This window comes from Orycteropus afer, unplaced genomic scaffold, assembly GCF_000298275.1.
Source record: "Orycteropus afer afer isolate SDZICR_OR568_19922 unplaced genomic scaffold, OryAfe1.0 scaffold00107, whole genome shotgun sequence".
NCBI lineage: Eukaryota > Metazoa > Chordata > Mammalia > Tubulidentata > Orycteropodidae > Orycteropus > Orycteropus afer.
Window position 1 is genome coordinate 2,674,537 of NW_006921694.1, and position 23,410 is coordinate 2,697,946.

Here is a 23,410-nt window from a genome sequence, read left to right on the forward strand (position 1 = left end):
CTTTGACTTCAACCCAAAACCATGTACTGGAGAAACCAGCAAACAAGAAACTCAAAGTACAGATAAACAAACTTGCCCTTCAAAAAGCTTGCTCCCTCTAGCCAAAATACCAAGGAAGGCGCACCCTCGCAATCACTGCTATCGACAAAGGCTGAATAGGGAAGCCTAGGCTTCCATCCTCACCAGGTTATAAAGAATTGTCCACACCTCACAGGGGTGGTGTCAGAGAAGACAGAATAGGGACTAAGACTTTTATCCCCACAAGGAGGTAACAAGACCTCCCTGTTATGTCAGTGGAGACCACATGAAGAACTTGGACTTCCAACTACACCTGCAGTAGTAACAAGGTGTCCTTACCCCGCCCCCTTGGTATGTGTCAGAGGAGGTCTACCAGACAGCCAGGAATTACAGCACCACCACCCAGTGGTAACAACATCATCCCATCCCTCCCACCCCCAACAGGGTGTCAGTGGAGGACACAAGCAGAGCAGCACTGACACACTCTTCTCCCTCCCAGCCAGGGAGCTATCAGAGGAGGATTAGTGCTAACCGGAACTCCCACCTCACCTAGAGGTAACCATGAACATGAGTTCCCTGAGGTGCGAATGAAGGCACAGTAGGAAACCTGAACTTCTACTTCAACTGGACATTAGAGAGGCAGTGCCCCACCTTTCCTGCTGGAGTAGTATCAAACAAAACCAGCTCCAACAGAAGATTTAAATGAGATCCAGAGTCTCATAATATAATAATCAAGATGCCCACATTTCATTACAAAATCATTCATCATCACAGGAGTTAGGAAGCTCTCAAACTGAATCAAAAAATAAAAGAAAGTAGATGCCAACACTGAGATTGAGATGACAAAGATTTTAGAGTAGATATGATAAAAATGATCTCACTGAACAATTAGGAGTATCCCTAAAACACAAGAGAAAAAATAATAAAGTCTTGGCAAAGAATTAGAAATTGTAAACAATGTCATAGAGGATACAAAGAAGGACCAAAATGAGATGTTACAATTGAAAAATACAAGAATCAAAATAAAAAACTCAATGAAAGGGATCAATGGCAGGAATTGGGGTGAGGGAGCAAGAGGAGAGGACAGCAGAAAACAGTGAACTGAAACAGAGAACAATAGAAAGTATCCAATCTGAACAAGAGATAATACAGACCAGAGGTGAGCCTCATGGATCTATGGAATTAAAACAAAAGACTTAATATTCATGTCATTTGATTCCAGAAGGAGAGAAGAAAGAGGGTATGGATGAAGAAGTATTCAAAAAAATAATGGCTGAAAACTTCTTAAATTTGGCAAAAGATATACTACTACTGCGGTGTAGTAAATTACTTAGTGTGGCTTTTCTAGCCATAAGTCTTGGTAAACTCTGTGGTGGAATTTGCTGTGAGCAATTGAGGAGCTCCTGATTGTAAAAGTTATCAACTGGGGTATTTCTGTTGGGCACCAACACAAAGCAGTGTTCTGGGAGGTTCCTGCTCTCTCTCAGGTGCTTAGAATTCTGATGTTATGATTGGTTAGTTTGGCCACTCTGCCAGGCTCAAAAGGAGGCCTCCTAGAGGCAGAAGAGGTCTATCTCTGACTGCTGGCTGAGGAAGGACGGGCTCCTGAGAGACACACAGTGCTGGGAAAGGGACCGAAGAGACACGCATTGCTGAGAGAGACACCGAGGGACGGGACACACACTGCTGGGAGAAAGACTGGGAGAGACTGTTGAGAGATGGTGGGCTGGGAGAGAGACTGAGCATTTTTCCTGAACTCGAATTGTAGCCTGGTGCTTCCCTAATAAACCCCATAATCTGTGAGTTCTGTGTGGCCACTGCAGTGAATTGTCGAACCCAGTAGAGAGGTGGTGGGTGCTCTGGGAGGAACAGTTGTGAAGGGGCTATAGGGAGGCAGCATGTCTGGCCTTGCAGGAATAGGCCTTGGGCTATTGATGGTGATTCTGTCTTCCTCTTGTGGGGTTAAAGGAGGTCAGAAGATGTGGCCTCCTTGTCCTTTTTGCAACTACAGATTGAAGAAGCTAAATTGTATAAACCAAAGAAATCCACAAGACCTATCAAACTTCTAAAAACTAATGAGAAAGAAAAAATCTTGAAAGCAGAGAAAGAGAAGTGACACTTTGTTCACAGAGGAAGAACAATTTGAACGACAGAGGATTTTTCATCAGAAACCATGGAGGACAGAAGGAAGTAGCACAGCACTCTTCAAGTGCTGAGGGAAAAGAATTATCAACACTGAATCCTGTATAAAGCAAAAATATCTTTCAGGGATAAAGGGAAATCCAAGACATTGTCTCATGCAGGAAAACTAATGGAAATGGTCACCAGTAGATATATCCACCCCCCCCCCAAAAGTAGCTAAGAGAAATTCTTTACACAGAAAGGAAATAATAAAAGATGGAATCCTAGGACAACAGGAAGGAAGAACACAGTAAGGAAAAATATGGATATATATAATAGATTTTCCTTTTCTTCTTCTAAATTATGTTTGATGGTTAAAACAAACATTAAAATGTCAAAAGGTAAAGAGACAGAAAGGAAGGTAAATGGTAAAATTTTACCACTCAAAGTAGTAATATGACAAGTCCAATAGATATGACATACACAATGTAATACCAAGAACAATCAGTTAAAAAAAAAAAGGCTACACAAAGATGTGTGTGTATATATTATATATACACATACATATATATATATACACATATACACAGAAGATAAAAATAGATCCTAAAAATAATGTTCAAGTAACTCACTGAAGGCAGGAGAAAGAATACAGAAAAACGAAAAACAGGGAACAAACAGAAAACAAAAATAAAATGGCAGACTTAAACCCTTATCAATCGATTGAAAGTAAACTGTCTAAACACACCCATTAAAAGACAGAGTTCAGCAGCACGGGTTAAAAAACATGACCCAAGTATATGTTGCCTACAAGAAACTCACTTCAAATGTAAAGGTATAGGCAGACCAAAAGTAACATGCAAACTTTAATCAAAGAAAAGAAGGAATTGCATAATTGTATCAGATAAAATACATTTCAGAATGAAGAAAATTATTACAGTGGGGCATTATATAATGACAGAATGGACAATCTATCAAAACAAGTTATATACTGTACAATGCCATTTATGTAACATTCTTGAATGACAAGTTACAAAAATGAAGAAAGACTGATAGTTGCTGAGAGTTAAAGACAAGAAATGGAAGTGGGTTTAGTTGTAAAATGGCAACATGAGGGATCCTCCTGGTAATGGAAACTTCTGAATCTTATCATGGTTGTGACACCGAACTGTAGTTTTTTAAGATGTTACAATTGGGGGAAACTGGATAAAGAGTATATCTGATCTCTGTGCATTCTCTCTTAAAATTGCATCTGAATCTACAATTATCTCAAAATGAAAAGATTAATTAAGAGGAAAAAAAAATCAGTATATCACTTAAAAACAATTTGTATGTATTTATTCATTTTTACAGACAACAATAAAACAATGTGTCTAAAATGTTACAGATTAATATCACTTAATGAACTATGTTTCCCCTGCTAACTGCTTGTAGATAATGCATGTTTACTTAAATCCCGAGAGATGAGAATAATGTTAGCTCAGGCCTTTTTATTTTTTAATTTAATAATAATTAAAAATATTAAGAAATTATCTAGAGAAAACTCACAAAATGTACACTTTTTGTAAAGAAAAATGCTTTTTAAAAAATGAAAAATACCCACCCATCTTAAAAATTAAACTAACAATGATAACATTATCACCTTCCTTGGAACATGTAATTCAAAACAAGCAAGCTACTTACCTCTTTGCTGTGATTAAAAAAATATATATACTGTAATTTAAATACACTTTTACATCAAGGCTAGACTTGAGTGATTACTCCTCTATGGAACTCCTGGCCAAACCGATTGTATTAAGTGCATTAGTAAACCAATAAAATGATACGCAAATAATCAAATGTTCTACACATAAGCATTCACCTACAATATTTGGTCTACTTTAATAAAATTTAAACTCTACTGGAAAGTGCTATATGATGAAACTACCATCTTAAGAACACAGCATAATAACTAACAAATCAAATCTCAGATGAATATAAAAAGCCACTCTTAGTAAGAATTTATTCATTCTATTTCTCCATCATTGTCATTTAACACAATTTAGAGTTCAATCATATTATTTTAACAAACAACATATTTATATTGCTTATTTTCCTACATAATTATTTAAAATTATCATAGTAATTTTAGTAAAAAGATTGCAAAAGAGCCACTTTCCTTCACTGGTATTTTTCATGCATTTATGTTGTTGTAAGATTCAAATACCTTACACAGCTATCAAGAAAAACTTATACAAATCAGTATTTCATGATATGTTATACTAAGATCTGTAAATTAATTCTTTTTGAACAGTTAATATTTAATAAATTAGTATAATTTCTCAAATTAAAAGAGATAATTTTAAGTAGCATATTTAAAGTTCTAGCAATAGGATAACAGGACAGTTAATAAACAAGAAAAAATGTCACTTATAGTTAAAAATAGCTGTTAATATCAAGTATTAATTGAAAAGGAGTTCTGATGGCTCAGAGGTTACAGTATCCAGCTGCTAACTCAAAGGTCAACAGTTCGAACCCACAAGCTGCCTCACAGGAGAAGGACAAGGCAGTCTGCTTCTGTAAAGACTTACAGCCTTAGAAACCCGTTGGAACAGTTCTACTCTGTCCTATAGGGTCACTATGAGTCAGAAACGGCTTGATGGCATTTGGTTTTGGTTTAGTATTTAAAAGCAGGTTTCCCTTAAGAAATTTTCTCATACTTTTGGTGAAATTTAAATTTGCTTCTACTGGCATAAGATCATGATGGCATAGTTTAGATGCAGCTCTGCCACTAACTCTCTGTATGTACCTAGCAACTGTATAATTCACTAACTTGGAACCACCCCCAAAATAATGATTAAATGAAAGGTTGGTATTTTTATGAAGTTAATGAAATGAATAAGATGAGCCTCTCACAAAGACTGGGAACCAATCTTCAATAGCATTATATTTGATTATTGTGGATTGTTTTCTCAGGATTTCAACCAATCAGAACAGACACTAGCCCCTGGCAAATGGAAAGCAGATATAAATAACTGGATATTGGTGCTGGCTCTACCATCATGGAAATCACTGGATCTTTCCTTGTTCCTGATTTGACCTTTCCTTGTTTTAATTTACTCATGTGTAACAGGGTAGTATCTACCTCTTATCTGTTATAAGTATCGATTCAGTTTAGTGAAGGTTAAAGGAGAACTTTATAAAAAGGCAATCCAGCATGGTAAGAGTTCTGCTTCCAGTAATAACTAACCAGGGATTCTGAAACAACCCTCCCTTTGAGAACTGGAAAACCTTTAAAAGAAAGAAAGAAAAGACACCTGCCTGTTTGAAGGCACTGGAGAGTCAAAAGAGCAGTGAAGAATTATGCAGCTAAAACCCAATTTGACTGGCATTTGGGGCTGTTACTGCCCTAAAAAGCATGTGCTAAGTATACCAGTGAAGGCTGAGAGGTCTAAAAAAATGGAGGTTGGGGCCAGCCAAAAAAACACAGTTCCTGCTAACTCTCCCAGTCTTTAGTTTTGTTTTTTTTTTAAAGTCTATACTTTAGGAATAAAAATAATCAGAAATTAAAACCCAGCTTTGAATCATCTCAATCCATAACTGAGGTGATTATGAATTCAGACAGTTGGTACCACTACCCCTAGTCATATCCTACAAGAAAATCAAAATCCATCATCCAAAGCCTCAAATCTGTTCAAGTTTTCATTAAAAAAAAAAAAAAGACAGTGTCATTAAGGGTTCAGACAGAGTTCCCATTAGGAAAAGCAACAAGATATTAAGTAGGAAGTGCCAAGAGGGAGGGTTCTCAAGTACTCATTTCTGTTTCTTAATCTGGGTGCTTGTTATATAGGTGTTGTTCATTTTGTGAAAATTCATGAAGTCATTTGCTTCTGATGAGTACTTCTCTGTATTTCCACTTCAATAAAAAAAGATTTAAAAAGCAAAATGCATGTGAGAAAAAAAGAAAACAAAGTGAATATAAACAAAGCAAAAGAGACAATAAAAAATACAGGGAATCTAGAACATAGGAATTATCAGACATAAATTAAAATAACTGTAGTTAATATGTTCAAAGATTATAAGTGAACTTTTGGCAAGAAATGCAAATAGCTTATTTTTTAGGAAAGTCAGAGTCACTTTCTTACATAATTTTATATAAAGAGCTGTAATTTCAGTGACTGTATAGGTAAATACATGGCAATTTCTTTAAAATTTGAACTTGGCTGAAGTTGCAATAATATGAACAGATAAAAGATAGTGGAAATTTTGTATTCTCTTAGAGCTAAGAGCCCAGATAATTAATTAAGTGCTACTTTTTGGAGTCTAGGAATCTGGTGGCACAGTGCCTAAAGCATTTGACTGCTAACCAGAAGGTTGGTGGTTCAAACCCAGCAGCCACTCCCCGGAAGACTCGGCAATCTACTTCCACAGAGATACCGCCTCAGAAACCCAAGGAGGGATCACAATGAGTAAGAACCGACTCCATGGCAATGAGTTTGGTTTATATGGAGTTTATATCATAGAAAAATTTAAACTGTTTTAAAATAATTATCTTTAATTAACATGGTAAGGAGTCCTGGTGGCAAACTGGTTAAGCGCTCAGCCGTACACCAAAGCATGGGCAGTAGTACCCACCAGCTGCTCCATGGAAGAAAGATGCAGCAGTCTGCTTCCGTATATATTTAGCCCTGGAAACCCTATGGGGCAGTTCTACTGTCCTACAGGTAGTTAAGAGTTGATGGCAATGGATTTGAGGTGCTCTTTTTTTTGAGGGAGGAGGGGTAAGTAACATGGTAAATATATGATGGAATGATTTTTCATTGGCCAGAAGCAGAATAACTTTCTCATTGGCCACAAACAGAAAAGGTTTTTAAACAAATGAGGTAAGCAAAATACAGAGAGAAAAAGATAGTCAGTTTGAGTATAAGTATTTAAATCTGTTCTTTAGAGGGATTTTAAACACATACAGAAGGCCACTCGTTTTAGCTTATGTGTTAGCTAAGAAATAAATACAAACTATAGTCTTTTTAAAAAATTCGTAAGAAATAACACAAAATATAAAGAAAAAATAAACAAGAGTTAAAAAACTGCACATAACAAAATGTTTACAACTGAAAATTTAAAAAATAATCATGTATTCCTAAAAAGTATCTATTTCTGCAACATGTGACCAGTAAAACTTAATGGATATAAAAGGCAACTTCTGCTTAAGTAATTGCTAATATTAATAAAGCACTTTCATAACTAACTCACTGAGTCCTCAGAAGAACCTCATAAGGTAAAAAAAGCAAGTATTTACTTTGTTTTTCACAAACGAAAAAACTGAGGTATACGTACAAAAAAGCTACACCAAACTCACTGCCATCGAGTTGATTCTGACTCACAGAGACCCCCTTTGGGTTTCCGAGGCAGTAAATTTCTACAGAGTGGCTGGTGGGTTTGAACTGCCAACCTTCTGGATAGCAGTCAAAAGCCTTAGGCATACATGTTGTTGTTATTGTTGTTATGTGCCGTAGAGTCGGACCCGACTCATAGTGACTACTCCTTGGGTTTCTGAGGCGGTATCACTACGGAAGTAGATTGCCCAACCTTCCGAGGAGTGGCTGGTGGGTTTGAACTGCCAGCGTTCTGCTTGGCAGTCAAGTAGCTTAGGCACCACACTATCAGAGTTCCTTAGGTATACGTAATTTCAGATCCTGGTCTTACTACTTTCGATCTCTAACTTTGGATAATTCATGTGAAACATGTATACCTAATTCATGTGTAGGTATACATGGTTCACATGAATTATCTGAAGTCAAAGATCAAAAGTAGTGGGACCAGGATCTGAGTTCAAGAAGTCTTCATCTTATCATCTCTTCCCTTTATATCTTGGCATTTATAGTACCCAAATAAGAGACAATGAATGTATCCCTCCGTCTTCTGAATTCGAAGACAGCCTGAAGGGCACTAGTACCCTTAAGATTTTTCACCCAGACAAAACAATCCTTGAAATCCACTGTGGACACAGACTATTCTGTAATGTTCCAAAGCCAGTTGGAGAACACATTATGGCATTCCTATGCAATCTGAGACATCACAGCAGCATACTGGTGATACAGCTCCCCAACATTGGTTTAGATATCTTTGGCAAGCCCAGAGTAGATGGGTGAACAGTAATATCATAATCAATTCAATGTGCTATGCAGTATGGATTGCACACACTATCAAAGGGATGGGAGCTCTGGTAGCATAGTGGCTAAGACACTTGCCTGCTAACCAAATGGCTGGTGGTTCAAACCCACCAACCACTCCTCAGAAGGAAAGTTGGGCAATCCTACTTCCGTAGTGATACTGCCTCGGAAACCCAAGGAGGGGTCGCTATGAGTCAGGTTTGACTCAACGGCACATAACAACAACAACAACAATCAAAGGGATACATTCAATAGGAAAAAAATTCATTTTTAATCAAATTTTTAATTTAATATTTTTTCAAAGGAACAACAAAAGAAGTATCCATCCAAAGAAAATCAGGTCTACGTGAAGCACTACAGGATATGCATACTGGTTTGAGATTTTTTTTTTACCTCTGTGAGGTAACTATTATGATTATCACCTTACATGTTTTATACCACAGCCCAATGACCACTATCCCACACAGGTGGAAGTGTGGGTTTGAGGACCACTGAACACTGAATCTCCCCAATACATCACAATTACAGAAACACCTGTGCACAGTAACTTTGTGTTGAGCTACTGTGAAAATGCACAATGTTCAATTGCCCACAACACTTCTCATTTCTTATGAATACATGTTCAGCTCTACTACATAAGAAACAAACTTTCTGAATGCAGTGATTTCTAAACTTTGTTGCCGAAAAGTCTAGAGGATCTATATAAGGCATTTTTCAAATTTTCCTGAAATAAAATTAGTCGTGAGATTTGCTGAACTTGAGCCTAAGGCTTAGAGAAGACATGGATAATCAGGGTTGCAAATATTTGAAAACTAATTAACCTATATCTAAGATGGAGAACATAGTAAGAATCACCTCTTCTTAAGCGAAATGCATTTTAGAGTGCTTCTCATTCAGCTATAAATTATAAAGCAAACCTGAAGTCATCCTAAATATTCCTCATGTAGTTTCTCCTTACTTTAATCCCTAACATAAACAGACTATAGTAGAGACAAGGAGGGAAAAGTCTTTTGAATTAAAATTGATAACTTATATTCTCCTTTAATACGTAAAGAACAAACGGATTGTTGTTGTTGTTGTTATGTGCCGTCGAGTCGGCCCCGACTCATAGCGACCCCTCCTTGGGTTCCCAAGGCAGTATCACTATGGAAGTAGGGTTGCCCAACCTTCCTTCCGAGGAGTGGCTAGTGGGTTTGAACCGCCAGCCGTCTGGTTAGCAGGCAAGTGTCTTAGCCACTATGCTACCAGAGCTCCCTAAAGAACAAATAGATTAGAGCAGAGGATTTGTAGTACTTGTGGGCATTCTCGGAGGAAAGAATAAATCAGCAAAGTATTTTTTCCAAAATAAAATCATATTAAAAAATTCTAATATACAAAAATACCATCTCTAGTCTGGATAAAGTGGGGGTAGAGATATAATTAAGGATCTAAGAAACACCACTTGAAAAAAAAATGAAAAATGTGGGTTATAAAAAACTCTTTATATGAATGACAAAATTCTGTAATAGGTCCATTTATTCTTCATTAATTCTGAAACAGTTATATATCTAAATTAAATGATACCCTTGAGGCACAAAAAAAAAGAAATTTTTTTTTTTTTTTTTTTTAAATATGAAGATAACCAATTAAAGGCAAAGCTAAGAGTTACAACTAGGTTTTAAACTTATACATACCATACTTAGGAGCTCTGGTAGCGTAGTGCCTAAGGCACCTGACTGCTAACCAGAAGGCAAGTGGTTCAAACCCACCAGCCACTCCTCGGAAGGAAGGCTGGGCAATCTACTTCCATAGTGATACCGCCTCAGAAACCCAAGGTTTCCACTGTGAGTCAGGTCCGACTCTACGGCACAGAACAACAATGTACTATACTTGCCTTTGGAGAGTATAAACTGGAGATGAGAAAAGGAAAACCACATACTTAATACATAACCCAGCAATTCCACTCCCTAGCGAAGTGAAAGTATGTGAAGTGTGTGTGTGAAGAGAAGGGAAAACATATGTCCACACAAATACTTGTGGCACTGGATAAAAAGGTTAAAGTTCCATGAGTGAGCAGAATAGTTCAGGGTTTAGCCATAAGCAAGTGCAATCTGTGACTGCCAGAGATAAACAGATGGTCAATAGGTAGGTAAGTAGATAGACAAATAGTATAAGAGAAGGTGATGACTGAATAGCTCCAACCTTGACTTTTCTGGCTCTTCAGGTACCTAGTTAAGGATAAAAGGAATAGTTTTTCTAGCCTCTCAGATCATCTCATAAGTAAATAATCCTTCATTAGGGTACCATTACAAAAATTCATTTAAAGACAGTGACTAAAAACCTATACACAAACCACAAAAGGATGGCTAAAATCAGTAAGACTAACACTACTAAATGTTGTCAAGGATGCAGAGCAACAGAAATTTCCATCCATTGCTGTAGAAAGTAGAACATGGTACAAACACTTTGGAATCTGGTGGTTTTTTGTAAAACAAAAATAGATCTGCTCTATGGCCCAGAAATTTTGTATCTGAGAATCATCTCAAGATATATGAAGTGCATCTCTACAAAAAGACTTATACTAGATTGTTCATAGTAGACTTATTCATAAGAGCTAAAAAGTTAGAAATAGCCCAGGTATACATCAACACAAAAATAGATAAGCTATGTTAATTTAATACAATAGAATACTATTCAGCAATAAGAATGAAAGAACTGATACTGGAAACAACATAGATCAATCTAAAAAATTTTATACTGAGAAAGTGTTCTGGTTGCCTAATGCTGCTCTGACAGAAATATACCACAATATTTGTATAATGACAGATACATACACCAATGGAATAGAATTGAGAAGCCAGAAGTAGATCTGTCAACCTATGATAAGCTGATCTTTGACAAAGGGCTGAAATCCATTAAATGAGGAAGAGATGATCTCTTTAACAAATGGTGCTTGCAAAACTGAACATCCATTTGCAGAAAAATGAAACAACATCTGTACCTTACACCATACACAAAAATGAACTCCAGATGGATCAAAGACTTAAATGTGAAACCTAAAACTATACAGTTCCTCAAGGAAAATTTAGGGGCAAATTTAAGGACCCTAATATATGGCATAAATAGACTTTGTTGTTGTTGTTGTTGTTATGTGCCATCAAGTCGGACCCGACTCATAGCGACCCCTCCTTGGGTTTCCGAGGCAGTATCACTATGGAAGTAGGATTGCCCAACCTTCCTTCCGAGGAGTGGCTGGTGAGTTTGAACTGCCAGCCTTCTGGTTAGCAGTGAAGTGCCTTAGCCACTATGCTACCAGAGCTCCCATAAATAGACTATCAAGCATAAATTCAAAATGCACAAACAGCAGAAGAGAAACCAGATGATTGGGACCTTCTAAAAATCAAATTTTTATGTGCTTCCAAAGACTTCTTCAAAAGAGTCAAAAGAGAACCTACGGATGGGAAAAAATATTTGGTAATAACATATCTGACAAGGGACTTATCTCTAGAATTTATAGAACACTCCAACACCTCAATAACAAAAAGACAAACAATCCAATTAAAAAATGGGCAAAAGACATGAATAGACACTTCACCAAGGAGGATATTCAAGTGGCCAACACACATATGAAGAAATGCTCACAATCATTAGCTATTAGAGAGATGCAAATAAAACCAACAATGAGATAACATCTTGCCTGAACACTAGCAGCAAAGCTCAACATGACAGAAAATAACAAATGCTGGCAAGGATGTGAAGAGATTGGGACTCTCCTACACTGCTGGTGGGGCTGTAAAATGGTATAATCACTGTGGAAAGCAGTATAGCGATTCCTTAAAGAGTTGCTATTAGAAATATCATTTCACCCAGCCATTCCATTACAAGGTATATACCCTAAAGAAGTGAAAGCCATGACAAGAATAGACATATGCACATCCATGTTCATCGCAGCACTATTTACAATAGCCAAAAGACGGAAACAAACTAGGTGTCCATCAACTGAGGAACGGATAACCAAACTATGGTACATCACACAATGGAATACTATGCAACCCTAAAGAATCACCTAGAATCTGCAAAACACCACATAACATGGATGAATTTGGAGGACATTATGCCGAGTGAAGTAAGTCGATCACTGAAGGACAAATATTGTATTAGTCCATTTTTATGAAAGTCAAGGAAAGGTTTATATATGGAAGGAAATTTTCTTTGTTAGTTAACAGGGGTGGGAGGGGAGGGGAGGAACACTGTTAGATAGGTAGAGATAAGTATGGATTTGGGTGAGGAGAAGGGCAATGTACCAAATGTGAGTAATCAACATGGTAGCACTGAGGAAGAAGAAGACATAAAAAGGTACATGGGAGGTACAGACAACAAAGATGAACGCTTTTGCACATACAGTACTGTGTTGTCAGTGAAGGCAAACATGGGTATATGGGTGGATAGATGGGTGGATAGGCTGAACTAGTAGGTATGTCTATGAAGTGGGGATTGTATCTAACACCATGTATAGGGTTGGCAGACAGTGGTCCTATAAGTGTATTTGTATGATCTGTAAGAATTCCCAGGTGTATAGTAGACCTGACAAGGGACAAGGTTGTAGTCACTTCTTGGTCATAGCCAGCTACCCAGAGGGACCAAGCAGTTGAACCGGTGGGCTTGGGATCATGGTCGCAAGGGACATCAAGCTCAACTGGCATAACATACTACACAAAACATTGTTCTATCTCCTACTTTGGCAAGTAGCAATTGGGATCTTAAAAGTTTGCAAGCAGCCATCTAGATGCAACGATGGGTCTCTCCTCATCCAGAGCAAAGAAGAATGAAGAAAACCAAAGATTTCATGGAAACAATTAGTCCTAGCGACTGGTACACCATGTCTATATGACTATGAGACCAGAAGAACTAGATGGTGCCCACCTACCATTGTCAACCACTTGGAGAGGGATCTATGTAGGAGATCCTGGATAGAGAGGGAGAACAATGTGGAACTCAAAATCATTTGGAAAAAAAAAAGGGAGGGGAGGTTTGCTGGTCCGATAGAGCCTGGTGAAACCACTGAGACTATGGCCCCTAGCAGCCCTTCAGGTCTGGAATTGACACCTGTGGCTTCTAGCCAAACAAAAGACAGGCACATGAGTTGAACATTTACCTGAGGTAGATACACTCCTTGGAGAGAACAATCATGGGAGAAAGAAAGGCTGTTTATGCACAGGGAGAGAGCTCAGGGGGCAGGAATACATAGAGGGATGGACACAGGGAAGAGGTAACTATCGGGAGGAGTGGGAACGGAGCTGTTACATTGTGGTAAATTGTAGTCAATGTCATGGGACAAAGTGTATGTGAATTGCTGTATGGAAAGTGAATTTGCTCTGTAAATTTTCACCCAAATCACAATTAAAGGAAAAAAAAAAAACCAGAAATATACCACAAATGGGATGGCTTGGAGAAACAGGAGTTTATTCTCTTATAGTTCAGGAGGCTAGATTTCTGAGTTCCAAGTGCCAGGCTCTAGGGGCTGGGTGAAAACCCTTAGACCTTGGGCTTCAGCTCTGCCTCTTGTTCCCAGCCCACTGGAGCTAGAGGCATCTCTCCATTCAGGCAGCCAGTTAGCTGAGCCTAACAAGCCCAAGGTTGACAAATAAAATAGCACAGTCTCAATGTCACCAAACGACATGGCAGGCCATTCATTCAAGTCCATTGAAATGCCCAGCAGAGCTTGGCAGGCTGCAGAACAACGACACAGCTACATGCAGGACTGAAGCATGCCATAAGCTAGAGACCATTCCCCAAGGCTTCTCCTTATATACAGGAAGTATTCCACATCCCTAAAGCAACTATTCAGCTGCTCACAGTACATTCCATGATGGAGTTGATTACCAGTCTCATTATGGAGAATACTACATTCAACTACCCAGTCACTCAACCAGGCCCAGCCAAGTTGACACACAAACTTAACTACCACAGAAAGGAAAGACTTGTACAAAAGAATATTTATTACATGGTTCTAGTTCTATAAAATTCCAGAAACTAGTCTATATATCAGGAGACAATGTCTTGAGAATATTTTCAAGTTTCTGCATGGTCAGGGCTTCCTAAGTAAAGAGTGCTGATAACGTGGATTAATAAATGAATGAATGGCAAACTACTCTTGGAAGTTAAAGGTAGAGACCTCCAGGAAGATATACAGGTTTATCACCCCTAACACCACTGGTTTACATTCCAAAGTATAAAGCACACAGAGACGTTTCTTTCCTCCCAAGAGAAAGACCATTCATTTATATTAGAAAGATAAGGTCATAATCACTCTGGAGGGAAGGAGGAGTAATTCAGAGTCAATTCTATATAAGCTCTGAAATACACAATTTTGGAGATTCTGTACTGTTATAGGCACCTTGAGAAGTATCAGTGATATCTGCTCTAATCACATCACCCCACAAGTAACTCTCATGTGGGGAACTGGTGCTAACATGAACTGTGAGTAAATAAAAGGTCTTTTCCATAATCTAGAGGTCTGGTGTTTTTCCATGTGCTCATATGCATGTATGTGCCTTTGCATGTAAGGATGGTAGACTAACATCTCAGACCCTTCACTGTTTTGAACTTTATACTACAGTGAAAAATATCAAAACAGTATTTGCTTCTGGGGGCGAGCTCTGGGAAGGAGAAGGGTAATGTTCTATATTATGATGAGGGTTTGTGTTATTACAGTATATAGAATTATTGAAAATAAGATTTTTATAAAAATGTTATATCAACAAAAGAAAAACAATCATACACAATTAAATACTGAACTATAGCTAATAATATTCTTAATGAAATTTTAGGGGTAAAGTACACTTGTGTCTATACCTTGAAAATGTATCAAAAAATCAGGTTTATGAAAATTATGAGGAAATTTAAGGTCTCATTATCTCAAAATTATCATTATCTCTGAGTACAGTGAGGAGTGGGGAAAACCAAATAGAAATTCTTGGGCTTAAAAGCAGATTGGAGGCTGCAAAGAAGAGGTTCAAACCCATCAGCTACTCCTCGGAAGGAAGCCTGGGTAATCTATTTTTGTAGAAATACCGCCTCGGAAACCCAAGGAGAGGTCACTATGAGTTGAACTGACTCAACAGCAGTGAATTTAGTTTTTTTTGTGTGTTAAAGATCAAATGAAACATAAGTAAATAAAAGTGATCAGAATCTCAGAGCCATGTAGAACAAAAGACAGTCTAAACTACTTGTAATTGGAATTCCAGAATGAGAGAACAGAAAAGAAAAAGCAGCAAAAATATCTGAAGAAATGAAGGTTGAAAAATTTCAAATCAGTTGAAAACAAAAAAATAAGCTTCCTAATACAGAAAATGTATCAAACTTCCTAAGTATGATAAATAAAAAGAAAACCACACCTGAAAACTAAAGAGAAAGAGAAAATCTTGAAAGCAGACAGTTATAAATAACACATTATATATGAAGGAAAAGTAATACGAATTATGGTTGACTTCTAATCAGAAACAATGAAATGAAGAAGATAATAGAATAACATCTTTAAATTCTTGAAACAAAATAACTGTCAATCAAGAATTCTATATTTAGCAAAACCATTCCTCAAATACAGGTGAAATTAAAACATTTTCAGACAGACATAATTGAAAAATTCATACCTAGGAGATCTATAAGAAATACAAGAATTCTTCAGGTTGAAAATCATAATAACAGATGGTAACTCAGGATAGAAAGTAGTAAGAGAGTGTAACAAGTGGTACATATGTGGGTAAATATTACAGATTATACATCCTTTTTCCATTTTTCAATTTCTACAACATCAAAACTGACACTGTACAGTGATATAAAATTTATATATATATATATATATATGTCTACATATATATATGTTGTTGTTGTTGTTGTTTGCCGTCAAGTTGGTCCTGACTCATAGTGACCCGTCCTTGGGTTTCCGAGGCAGTATCACTACGGAAGTAGGATTGCCCAACCTTCTTTCCGAGGAGTGGCTGGTGGGTTTGAACCGCCAGCCTTCTGGTGAGCAGTCAAGTGCCTTAGGCACTATGCTACCAGAGCATATATATATATATACACACATATAAATTCATTCATTCATACATACATGTATAAATATATATATATATACATACACACACACACACACACACATATGTGCTGGCATAGTGGATAAGGCATTTGGCTGCTAACCAGGAGGTCGGTGGTTCAAACTCACCAGCTGCTCAGCTGCTCTACAGAAGGAAGATGGGTCAATCTATTTCCATAAAGATTTACAGCCTTGGAAACCCAATGAGGGTTGCTATGAGTTGGAATCAACTTGATGGCAGCATATATATATGTGTGTGTGTGTGTGTGTGTATACACATTTACACACACACACATATATACACAACAGACATATCATAAAGACAAGAGGTGTTGCAAAGATCTCACATTTTAGGTGAAGCAGGATCTGTGCCTTACCTATCGTTATGCTGCTGAACAGGGTTCAGGAAGCTTCTAGACCAAGACAAAATAAGAAGGGCCTGGTGATCTACTTCCTAAAATAAGCCAATGAAAACTCTATGGATCACAAGACTCCAAGGGCAACATTTTGTTCTGATGTGCACAGGATTATCATGAGGTGGGGAGGACTCAATGGCAGCTAACAACAATACAGCATCAGCTCAAGTATATTGTGATGACTTCAACATGTAGATTGTAACACCTAGAAAACCAAGCCAAAAAAAAAAAACCCCAAATAACAGAGGTATAATGATAAATCAAATAGAGGAATTAAAATAAAAAAAAAAAAGTTTTTGATTACCCCAAAGGAAGGAGGAAAAAAGAAACACAGTAACAACAATAAAGATAGCACACAAAGAACACAACTTACAAAACGGTACACAGAAAAGCAATGGTTATCAGTAAGTGGACTAGGTTAACGTATACCTTTAAATGATTGTTAGTAGAGTCTTAATATCTATGGCTTACGTTCCCGCTTTCTACCACTCGTCTCTCAGTTTGTCATGCTGTAGTGGTTTGTGTGTTGATATGATGCTGAAAGCTACATCATCAATATTTCAAATACAAGCAGGGTCACCCATCGTGGACAGGTTTCAGCTGAACTTACTACAGACTAAGACAGACAGGAAGAAAGACCTGGTATTCTACTTCTAAAAAAAATTGGTCAGCGCAACCTTACAAATAACAGTGGAACATTGTCTGATACAGGAGCCCCTGAGGCTGGAAGGCACTCAAAATATGACTGCATCTGTGGAAAGAAACAATGGAGAAGCTCAATACCATGTCAGAATAAGGCAGGGATAGACAGGGAACAGACCATCAATTGCTCAGAAGCAAGTTCAAGTTGAAACTAAAGAAAATTAAAACAAGTCCATGAGAGCCAAAATATATCCCACTTGAATCCAGAAGCCACCTCAAGAAAAGATTTGATGCCTTAAACACTAATGATCTAACACCAGATGAGTTGTGGGATGACATGGAGGATATCATACACGAAGAAAGCAAAAGGTCATTAAAAAGACAGGAAAAGAAGACAAGACCAAATGAATGTCAGAAGAGATTCTGAAACTTGCTCTTGAACATAGAGTAGCTAAAGAGAACAGAAGAAAAGATGAAGTAAAAGAGCTGAACAGAAGATTTCAAAGGCTGGCTTCAGAACACAAAGTAAAGTATTATAATGAAAGGTGCAAAGACCTGGAGTTAAAAACCAAAATGGAAGAACACACTCAGCATTTCTCAAAACGAAAGAACTGAAGAAAAAATTCAAGCCACAAGTTGCAATACTGAAGGATTCTATGGGCACAATATTGAATGGCAAAGGATGCATCAAAAGAAGATAGAAGTTATACAAAGAGTCAAAAAATACCAAAAATGCTGTTGGATATTCAATCACTTTAGGAGGGAGCATATGATCAAGAAGTGAAGGAAGAAGTCCAAGCTCCACTAAAGGAATTGGTGAAAAACAAAGCTCTAGGAAATGATGAAATAATAATTGAAATGTGTCAACAAACGGATGCAATGTTGGAAGCACTCACTTGTCTATGCCAAGAAATTTAGAAGACAGCTACCTGGCCAGATGAGATCCAGATAAGAAAGGTGATCCAAAAGAATGTGGAAATTATCAAACAATATCATTATTAATACTTAATTTTTTAATATTTAATTGTGCTCATGAGGACTCTGTACATAGACCAGGAGGCTGTTGTTCAAACAGAACCAGGAGATACTGCATGGTTTTAAATCAGGAAGGGAGTGCATCAGGGTTGTATCCTTTCACTATACTTATTTAATCTGTATGCTGAATAAATAATCCGAGAAGTTGGACTATATGAAGGAATAGTCATTAACAACCTGTGACACGCAGATGACACAACTTTGCTTGCTGAAAATGAGGATGACTTGAAGCACTTACTGATGAAGATTAAAGACTGCTGATTAAAGTCTGCTGTACAGATTATACCTCAACATAAAGAAAACAGAAATCCTCACAACTGGACCAATAAGCAGCATCACAATAAACGGAGAAAAGATGAAAGCTGTCAAAGATTTCACATTACTTACTTCCATGATCAACACCAATGGAAGCAGCAGTCAATACATCAGACAATGTATTACATTGGACAAATATACTGCAAAAGACCTCTTTCAAGTGCTGAAGAGCAAAGATGTCTCCTTGAAGACTAAGAAGGTGCACCTAATCCAAGGCATGGTATTTTCAATTGCCTCGTATGCATGTGAGAGCTGGACAATGAATAAGGAAGACCAAAGAAGAGTTGATGCTTTTGAGTTGTGGTGCTAGAGAAGAATACTGAAAGTACCATGGACTGCCAAAAGAACTAACAGATCTGTCCTGAAGGAAGCGCAGCCGGAATGCTCTTTGGAAGCAAGAATGGCCAGACTTCATCTTATCTACTTTGGTTATACTGTCAGGAAGAGACCATTCCCTGGAGAAGGCTATCATGCTTGGTAAAGTGGAGGGTCAACGAAAAAGGGGAAGGCCCTCAACAAGACAGACTGACACAGTGGCTGCAACAATGGGCTCAGGTATAGCAAGGATTTTGAGGCTGGCACAGGACCAGGCAATGTTTCATTCTGTTGTAGATAGGGTCACTGTGAGTCAGAGATGACTTGATGGCACCTACCAACAACAACAACAACATCATTAATATCACATACAAGTAAAAATTTGCTGAAGATAATTCAAAAATAGTTGCAGCAGTACATTAAAAACTGCCAGAAATTCTAGGCGGAATGAGTAGAAGACATGGAATAATATAATTGCTATAGTCAGATAGATCTTGGCTGAAAGCAGAAAACACCAGAAAGATGTTTCCTTGTGTTTTATTGATTATACAAAAGCATTCAACTGTGTGGATCAGAACAAATGATGGGCAACACTATGAAGAATAGGAATTCCAGAACACTTGATTGTGCTCATATGGAAACTATACATATACCAAGAGGCAGCCAGTCATTTGAATTGAACAAGGGGATACTACTTCATTTAAAATCAGGAAATATGTGTGTTAGGGTTTTGTATTCTTTCATTATACTTACTTAATCTGTATTATAAACAAATAATCTTAAATAGGGATAATAAGATTTAATTAGTTATTATTTATAAAATCCTTAAAATAGAATCTACAATTTAGTAAATGTTCAATAAATAGCTACTTTTATTGCCACTGTATGAAAAACTACAAATTCCCAAATAACACTTAAGCATCTACTCTCCAAGAACTAAAAACCAACAATTAACCAGTGAAACACATTTGTCATGAAGAAAAATAACTCCTTTAATAAAATACTGGTAAGCCTATCAATTTACAGTAATAACTTCTTAGAGTGTAAAATGGAATGCTAAACAATAGAAGGGCTAAAGAGAGATTAGTGTGTACCCTTTCTGACTCTACTTCTTTTAATACTATGCACATTTAGTTTGCTACAAATACACAGTAAACCTATGAAAACCAGAAGCTGTGTAAAGCAGAAACCTGTCAGACAAGGAAATCTCAAATATTTTATAGTAACAGAGAATGACAGAAACGTGGCAGGAATGTACCATGTCCAAGGTAGAAAACTTGTGGGTCCCAGAAGAATAAAGCAGTCCCATCAAGTTCCAGGTCTCATAGGTTTCACTGCACATAGTAATTAAATTTATTATGTTATTATGATTTTCCAGCCTTTGAACTCAGGCACCTTGGAAGTACAGCCTGGCTTCTTAAAGGTCATAGTCTTGAAAAGACTGCACTTCTATTCTGCGGTCACCATGAGTCATAACTGACTCTATGGCAACTAACAACAAGAACAAGAACAGGTAGGGGTCAGATTGTAATTATTCTAGACTTAGTAGCCCATATAGTATTATGAGAGCAGTACAGACAATAGGTAAAAGAATGGACATGGCCATGTTCCATTTAAACTTTACTTACAGAAATAGGTAGAAGGTAGGATTTATGCCATGAACTAAACTCTACCCAAAGCATGTATTACATGAATTAATTAACTTCTCTTTTATGCAGTTAGAATGATAACAGTTACCTGCCATTCTTAGGAGAATTCAGAAAATAGTAACTCGATTAATGTTCTACATTCTGTGGTTCAGAAAATGAACCCTGAAGGGATAGGCCATCCTACTCTGAAATTACTGATAGTTATGATAGAGTTCTAATGGACTCTGATCATTAGGAAATCCTGAATAGAATTTGAAACCTATCACAAATAAGCAATAAACTTCTAGATATGTTTAAGTGTTTGAAACACAGTAAGATTATATGTAGTATATTTTCATTTATCAAATGCTGACATGGGGTTTTTAAAAATAGATTCTATGTATTTTGTAAATGAGCACTTCACTAAGAAATATACTACACTTTGGTGCCTACTCCTACATTAAGAAAGCTTCTCAAATTCTATTTAATAAATTGTCAATAAAAAGGGTTGTGAATTTTGATCATACAAAAAAAACTTACCAGAAAAGTAATGCAATGATACAAAAAATGAATATAAATACCATTTCTCACATCTAAAATAAATGTCATCTATAAAAAGGAGAACTGTACTGATTTTAAAACATAAATCAAAATTTAAAGTCTACATAGATAGCAAAATGGATAAATGGATAACAAAATAGAATAAAATGGAATGTTTCAAATTACATTATTAGATTAAATAAAATCATAATCTTTCCTGAGATGAACATAGAAAATTATTAAGCAGCAAAATCACAAAATCAAAGATTTATCAGAAGACTAAAAGTCAGTATTAATCATATCGAGACCTTTATGCTAGAGCAATAAGACTAACAGAGAAAAACACAGGATGCAAACAGACTGTTTAGCCAAGAGAAAACACAGTAATGTCCAAGAGAGAATGTCAACAACAACAACAACAACAGAAAAAAAACACAACAGAAGGGGGAAAAAAATGCTTCATAGACACTAGAAAAGGGCAGAAGCATGGATCGTATTTCTTAACTTCTTATATTCTAAGTCTCTCTTCCTAAAAATCATTTAATATACACTCAAAGTCATGGGGCTTCCAGACAAATGTGGTAAAATAACGATAGATCATAGAATTCCTTTCCTCAATATTTAAAAGAAAAACAAGGAAGAAAATAAAATAGAGCTAGTAAAAATATATCAGCAGTAATGAAACAGGTACAGGGCAACAATCTAATGCCAAATTTAAAAAAAATTAATTAAAATAAAAGAAAAACTATGGTCCTTACTGCTTAAGAGTGTTTATTAATAAAGAATCCATCCAAATCTAGACAGAAGCAATCTATGAGATCATCTTCAGATGGTTCAAACCCACCAGCCACTACTCAGAAGGAAGATGAGGCAATCTACTTCCGTAGTGATACTGCCACGGAAACCCAAGGAGGGGTCGCTGTGAGTTGGATCCAACTCCACGCAGTGAGTTTGTTTTTTTTTGGTTTTTGGGGGCAGGTAGTGGAAATAGATGCCGAGGAGAAACAGATGGGAGAGTAAACAAGGCTGACTCTCTGTGAAAGAAGTGAAGACTCCGGGCCAGCCCTAAGCAATGGAAATGATCACTATCAGCACTGCCCAATACAGAAGGCATTAGCCACATGTGACAACAGAGCACCTGAAATGTGGTTAGTGCAACTGAGGAACTGAATTTTTTATTTAAACTAATTTAAATTTAAATACCCACTGCTACAGCTAGTGGCTACTATATTAGACAGTACAATTTTTGGGTTATACAATAAACAGAACAATTTAAAGGTCCTAAATATTCCTCCACAAAGACAAACTGGGAGATAAGAATATTAGTACAGGGTTCAAGAAAACTTCAGAGAACATTAGAACCCACCTATTCTAAAAAATACTTCAATCTCTGCTGAAAATGAATTTTGGTTACTGTTGTTAAATCAAACTCACTGCCATTCAGGGGATTCTGACTCACAGCAACCTCCATTGGGTTTCCAAAGTGGTAAATCTTTACAGAAGTAGATTACCCCATCTTCCATCCAAGGAGCAGCTGGTGGGTTTGAACCACCAACTTTCTAGTTGGCAGTCAAATGCCTTAGGTACTGCGCCACGAGAGCTCCCTTTGTTATTGTTGTTAGCTGTTGTCCAATGGGTCCCCGACCCCATATACAACAGAATGAAACACTGCCCACCTGTGCCATCCCCATGATTGGCTGATGATTGTTGTTGTCGTTATGTGCCGTCAACTCATACCCAACCCATAACGACCACTCCTTGAGTTTCCGAGGCAGTATCACTACAGAAGTAGATTGCCCAACCTTCCTTCCGAGGAGTGGCTGGTGAATTTGAACCACCAGCCTTTTGGTTAGCAGTCAAGTGCCTTAGGCATTATGATACCAGAGCTCCTGGATGATGATTGTTGTTGTTAGACCAGTCTTATCCCTGGGCTTTTCATTAGCTGATTTTCAGAAGTAAATTACCAGGTCCTTCTTCCTACTCTGTCTCAGTCTAGAAACAGCATGGAAACCTGTTCAGCATCACAGCTAGGCACAAGTCTCCAATGACAGACAGGTCATGGTTGCACATGAAGTGCACTGGCAGAGAATCAAACCAATGTCTCCCACAGAAAAGACAAGAGTTCTACCATGAACTAGCAGTACCTTCCTTAGC

The 23,410-nt window shown here is 37.3% G+C and overlaps 1 protein-coding gene across 1 annotated transcript in view; it reads right to left on the reverse strand.

The window, feature by feature from the left end:
- Window positions 1-23,410, reverse strand: part of AP3B1 (adaptor related protein complex 3 subunit beta 1) — a 452,161-nt gene that overhangs the window by 245,890 nt on the left and 182,861 nt on the right. The gene's annotated exons all lie outside the window — the stretch shown is intronic.